Genomic DNA, 7,335 nt, shown 5'->3' with positions numbered 1-7,335 from the left:
TTTCTTTTTTTTTGTAAATTTTATTGTAAGTTGGCAATTTTGCGATGAACGTAGTCACTATGACGAATATTTAGCTTTCTACCGGTTTTTCGTGAATTATATTGGAGGTTGCCAATTTTGCCGAGTCTTCGCTGATGTTCGGAATCACTATGATGAATATTTAGCCTTCCTATCGGTTATCGAAATACCGTTTCTTTTTTTTTGTAAATTTTATTGTAAGTTGGCAATTTTGGCCGATGAACGAAGTCACTATGATGAATATTTAGCTTTCTACCGGTTTTTCGTTTGTTTTCTAACTATATTGGAGGTTGGCAATTTTGCCGAGTCTTCGCTGATGTTTGAAATCACTATGATGAATATTTAGCTTTCTATCGGTTTATCGAATTACCGGTTATTATTTTTTTTGTAAATTTTATTGTAAGTTGGCAATTTTGGCCGATGAACGAAGTCACTATGATGAGTATTTAGCTTTCTACCGGTTTTTCGTTTGTTTTCTAACTATATTGGAGGTTGGCAATTTTGCCGAGTCTTCGCTGATGTTCGCTGATGAACGGAATCACTATGACGAATATTTAGCTTTCTATCGTTTTTGCATTCTTTAAAATTTTAATGAGATTGGTATTTTTGCCGATGAATGCTGATCTTCGCTGATATGCACGGAGTCACTGTGATTGATATTTATTCATTTAAATATATAAATATGTGGAGGCAAACAGGTAAAACCCCCAAAGCTTGCCAAGCACACATGTTACACAATACAATGTAATAAAGATATAGCAACTTGAAATGAAAACTTATATACAAAAAAGTTGAAATCATAATGATAAACTATATTATTATTATCATATAAAGTATATATTTCGAAGTGAAAAGGAAAAAATTAAATGAATGAAAATAATATTAATAATTATAATCATTTAGAAAAAAAATTAATGTAGATGAAATTGATAATATTTTGATAATCAGTACAGAAAAAAATAAGAAAATGAGTTGATTTATTAATTATTACGATCTAAGAACTCGACTATATATCTGATAAATAGAATTAAAAAAAAAATAAAAAAGAAGATACTAGACTGGAATGGCAAAAATACTTTAGAAGTGAGATACTGTAATCAATTCGGTTCTGAAGGATTTGTAAATGGCAAGAATGGAGAATATTTAGCTTTCTACCGGTTTTTTGCGTTTTTTATTTAATTGTATTGGAGGTTGGCAATTTTGCCGATGAACGCCGATGTTCGCTGATGAACAGAATTACTATGATGAATAATTTAACTTTCTACCGGGTTTTCGCTTTTTTATTGTATCAGTTGCTTTTACTTAGCTTATTAGTAATATAGTGAGATTCAATTTCAACTGAGAGGATAGAAAGAATGGAATTTATTAGGAATACTGAAAGTTTTAAATGAATCTCACCAAAGTTAATTATTGATCGTATCAGTTGTTTGCACTGAATTGCTGCCTCAATCTGTAAACACACTTCCTACCTCTAGTTGATAGTTATTTACCTCAGTGCCTCAGTTCACTGAGGTGTGTTCATTTATTTATTAATTCATCATAATATTTTTATGGGTTAAACAATCTGTAACGTCACCAATCGTCATGCAGTACAATAAGAAAAACATACAATTTATACACTCGAAGATGGATGATGAAAATATTAATAAAAAATAGATAAAATGTAATAAAAAATATAATAAAATTAATAGCCTAAATCTGCAAGGTGATTAAAAATAAGGGTGGGACATATTAAACACAAGCTTCAGGTTCAAATGAGCTAGCTTTGAAAATGGTCTTCTAGTAATTTAACTAGGTATCCAAGTAAGTTATTCAGGTTTTTCTTCTCGCAAAAACTTCCCATTCTGGAATAATGATAATTTCACATTCATGTTAATACACATTACTTTATTTTCATATCATAATCAGAGTTACATATTGTAACAGAGTAGTAATAAAAAAGACGAATTATAGAAAAGGAAAGCAATTTAAATAGAATATACTTTACATTAATACATAAATTTTACTTGATTCAGTCAATTTTTTACTTTGCGGTTATCAGTCAATTTTGTAATTTAGATTTGTATCTCAGCCTACTTAACGTTTTTGAGATTTTTGTAAAGTGAGGTTGAATGGATTCAACTCATTTCGTGCCTCCTTCCACTTATAAATATAAGTGAGGTGTAAGTCAAGTTTATATGAAAATTTAGATCTTATTTGTGTTTGTTTAATATTTCGTTCAGTGTGATTATGAGTGAATTTTACTTGAAGATTTATTTGGTTATTTCGAGTTTTCTTTTTCAATTGTAAGGTGTGATTCACGTTTAAATTCTAGCCTACTTGGTTAGCCTGGTTTCAAAATAGTTTAACTTGCAACAAAATTTAAAATACGTTTTCTCAAAACTAGACTTCTTGTTGAATTTATTTTCCTAGAGATGAAGATTTAAAAGCTTATTTTCAAAACGTTTCTTGTATAAAACTATTGTACATTTTTATAACTGATCAAATATTTATTGGTCTAGTGTACATTAGTGCATTCTAATGTACATTAGTGTCATTCTAAACTGTACGTCGGTGTAATTTTAGGATACATAGCTGCCTATTGTTTTCATCTCTTTCATCTCAACATTATTTTTAGGGACTAAACTGAGAAAGGAATCAGCTGTTTTCGGTAACACAGCAACATGGCGTATTAGGTTCTAACGGGAGATAAGACTGATATTTAGACTCGTTAGACACTATTATATAATTTTTTAAATTAGAATTGAGAGTTAATATCAAAAATGTACCGTACTGAATAAATACTATCGAAGAAGAAGTTTTGTATCAATATTTTATGTTTAATGATTAAATAAAAAAACCTATAAAAATGATTTAAGGGCTTTCTTTTTTCACACGACACCTTAGGCCCGGTTGCACAAAAGCCGGTTAAATTTCAACCGTCACGAGAACCAATCAGAGAAGCCGATGTTTCAAAAAAGCCTTCTCTGCTTGGTTCTCGAGAAATTAATCACGGTTAAAATTTAATTGTATCATAACTATTTCAGATCCTTGTTAGTGTAATAGGGGCTTAGTGAAAGTTTAACGCTCATATAACTTGCGGATAGCTGATGTGAAACATTGCAATCTGTCATCATTGTTTAAAGTGAATATATTATTATAATGATTGAGTTCAAAGCCACTGATCGGTGAGAGAAGGATGAGACCGGTGAGTGAACGTGGCTCTAAACGAACCACTGTTTGGTTGTTGAACGATGCATAGACTCACATGCAGCGCTACTGTACTTGCAATTGAAATCGGCCATTGAGGGGACAACCTGGAAGATTATTACATACTAAAGATCTTGAAGATTTTTGTAATCTGTAATATTACAAAAATATATAAATTATATAATATCTCGCGCTAAAATGCCTCAATGGTAGCCTTTAATTTTAAGTAAGAGCTAGCATTGGGAAGGCATAGGCATTGTGGGTTTATACCTCTTCAAGGTCTTTGGTCTAACTGAAAAGAAAAAAAACGTCATATCCGGTTCGTTCACTGATCAAGCTCATCGTACTTTTCTACCGATGGAAAAGAATGTAAACAGAGTAGCTGAACGTAAACAGACATGGCTGAATACGAGGTTGTTTACAAAAATAATGGACTCCATTATTATCATTTGGGAGCAGAGAATACATGATTACATAAATTCAATAACATTTAGAATATCTTACAAAGCATTCAAAACAACTCCAATCACTTGTTGGTTTTCCATTTCAATTGATTATACAATTAAATAGGTTAGGTTCTAGTTTGTTTACAAAAATATAAGCAGCAGAGAAAACATCTGTCAGTCATGACCCATGAGCAACCGTTCAGCCACAAAATACATACAGAGTGGAAGGTACCAATCTAACCAAGACAGCGACACGTGACTGCAAATTAGACTATAAATTAAAATTACTGCTTTATTAAAATGCTACATTTTCTTTCAAGATGGCGGATTTTAGCGTCAGGATACTAGCCGAGTTTTCATTCTGTGATCACTAATCTATGATCATGTTTTTTACTGAACGTAAAAAAACATGATGGAATTGATCAGTGGCTTTGAACGCAACCATTGTCAAGTCGCCTGAGACTGTACCTGAGCCAAAGAGTAGAATCAAGGAGCAGAACTTTGCAGCCAGTTACAAAAAAAAATCCTAGATTTTCTTTAATTTTCACGAAAATTACAAAATTTTACCGTACGCCAGAATCTGACTTTAAATTTTTCATTTGGTACAAATAATAGTCCAGTCACCAGGTACTTTATGATGGAAAAAACTCCGCACACTAATTTTTTCGTGCAATGACTGTAGTATTGGACAACCTAAATAAAAAAATTTGTCCTTCTAGTCTCTAGCCCTGGAGGTTTTTACAGTGTGCCCCAAAAACCATGGATTTTTGGTTCCTCTTCCAGTTTTCTACGATTTTTTTTCCAAATTGAGTCATCCGACAGAGAAAAATCTCTCTTGCATTATTTTTTTCAGATGATAAAATTTCGAATAAAAGAACCTCCGACTTTGCTCCGATAAGCGGAGTAGAAAAATAGAGGGAGTTGGAACCAAATCATCTAATTACAGTTACGAATAAGGTCATAGAAAGAAGCGCGGTTGCCAAGTTGACGATCAGACTCAATTTATGCAGTACTTTCTTAGGGGAAACTAGGTATGCGTTTCATGAGGTGTTGAACACTCACTAAAGACTACAGAATGCTGCGTCCGCTTTAGCTTGGCGATATCGCCGCCGCTGTATCCCTACACTCCTCTACTTACTCTGCTCCGCATATCCCTCCAAGTCGGAAGTAGTTTTAATTTTACTATAGTCGTCTAGTTTGCAAGTAATGACTACAGTTACTGTATAAAGAATTTCTATATCATGTAGTGATGACGTTTTGCCACGTTGTCTAGTTTTCACGTCCTCACAGAGAAGGATAGGTTCCTTTCTTGTCTGTGACCACGCCTAAGGCGTTACAATTGCAGTAATTACTAATTATAGGTACTGTAGAAGCAATTGTGAACAATGACTCATAAAAATGGTTGATTTAAATTTGATAGACGAACGCAAAGATGTGGTTGAAATTTAACAAATATTTAAATGTGACACATAAACTAGAAAAAGTTATGAATGACTCAAATTTGACACACAAAAAAAATGGAGAGATCGTTACAAGTATTTGACAGCTCCTACAAGTAGGTGAAATATTCTTCCTATAACCTTTGGAAGTTTGGATATGCTAAAGACTCAAAGTATTATATATTATGCAGTATATAGTAGGCTCGGAAGTTTTAATTGATGGGTTTACGTTGAGAAAATAGCTCCATAGTAAGTAGTTGCATTGTTTCGTTTTTACTCAAGGTACCTAGGTAATTGTCTACCGGTAGGCCTACCAATTTGTTAGCTTCTGTAGTGAGATTGACGCTCTATAGTAGGCTAGATGTTTCGTCGCATGATGTTTCGTTTTGCTGTGTTGAATAAAAAATATCCTATACTATTAAACGAGCTACTATTAAATTTCTGTTTATATGTTTGTATTTCACCGGATCTCGAAAACGGCTCTAACGATTCTCACGAAATTCAGAACATAGTAGGTTTATAATATAGAAATTCGATTGCACTAGGTCTCATCCCTGGGAAAACTCGCTGAGGGACATTAAAGGATAATTATTATTATTCATCCTTGGTAAAACAGCTGATAATAATTATTTCGTCGTCTGTTGATGATGGAAGTGAGTGAGCGAGTTCATATGTGTGGGACTGACTGTGTCGAAATTATAACTCAGCTGTTGAACTTTTGTAATCATTCAATCAGGTACTTAGTGCCGGTTGCAAAAAAGCCGGGTTATTTTCAATCCTGATTAATTCCAGTAGATCCATCTTTTTGAAATGGTCTTCTCTGATTTGGTTCACGTGAAATTAATCAGGATTAAAATTTAACCGGGTCTTTGTGAGGGAAATTCTTGCATTCCTCTGGGAATTAATCTCAATTTACTGTTATTAGATATCAAGAATGCATCCGACCCCACATGGCCTTACTTGTTCAACTTATTTAGTTTGTATACTTGATCGTGGGTAATGATAGAAATGAAATTTCAACTTACAGATAGAAATGAAATCTGTATACATGCATAGAAACACCTTATGAAGTTCCCAGAGAGAATAACTAGTTTATAAATTATAACGGATTATTTCTATCCTATCTAGGCATGTTATTACGTATTTACATGCCTTTTTTATGCAGATTTAGTTTTCAAGTTGTGAATACCAGCAAGCTTGTTCGTGGTATAACCACACTCTGATGTAGATTTAGAACCACTGGAAAGCTGGAATTTTGTACTCATATTATAAAAAGTTTTTAATCATTCAAGTTTTTTCCACCTTTTAAATATATGAATGTTCAAATAAATAATATTTTCATTCGAATTCAAATGGAATTTTGTGAGGGAAAAATCATTATTGGGGACTGGGTCGGAAACGACCCCACCTGGTCTTCTATGTCTCATGCAACCACGTGGTACTAGGAGGGTTAACGAGAATCTCACTATGAGTTTAATCATTACTAATCATTAAGGGCAGCAAATAAAAAAAATCCATTTTTTCAATATACCTCGATTTTGTCACGTATCGATAGCTTAACTAGTAGCTCTGTGAACAGTAGACCTCACGCAGTATTCTCATCCACAAGTACCTGATTGAAACTATAGACATTATGGAAATACAGCAATAGACTGGCTTCTCCACACATCTGTGTAATCACTATTGTCAGCTGATTTATAATGAATAATTCTATAGTCTGATGTTTACTCTAATATTGGCGTATGAAGGAGGCTCCTTTTCCCTTTTATATTATCCTTGAAATGCAAAATTTCCAAAAAACTTGTATAATATACGTCGACGCGCAATTAAAAAGGAACATACCTATCATATTTCATGAAAATCTATTACCGCGTTTTGCCGTAAATGCGCAACATAAAAACATTTAAACATTAAGAGAAATGCCAAACCGTCGACTTGAATCTTAGACTTCACTTCGCTCGGTCAATTATTCTGCTTTAAATATTGATGTATCATATGATATGATCCCATCATCCACTGTGTGAAAAATTTACTATCATGCTGCAACAGATTTTTCCGTTCTTTGCTCATTCAAGTGCATTCATGGAGGAACCTAAAACTTGAGCGAATCGCTGGACAATATGTTACGGTATTTGGTGTAGAATTCCAAAAAAGTATTTGTGAAACTGGACACATTCAAACTAGGAGTCTATTTTGCTATTTGACAGTATAATAAGGGCCATATCAGAAAGTGTCTTATTGAA

The sequence above is a fragment of the Nilaparvata lugens genome, chromosome 5 (assembly GCF_014356525.2).
Source record: "Nilaparvata lugens isolate BPH chromosome 5, ASM1435652v1, whole genome shotgun sequence".
Taxonomy (NCBI): domain Eukaryota; kingdom Metazoa; phylum Arthropoda; class Insecta; order Hemiptera; family Delphacidae; genus Nilaparvata; species Nilaparvata lugens.
Note: the sequence above shows the minus strand (reverse complement) of the source record.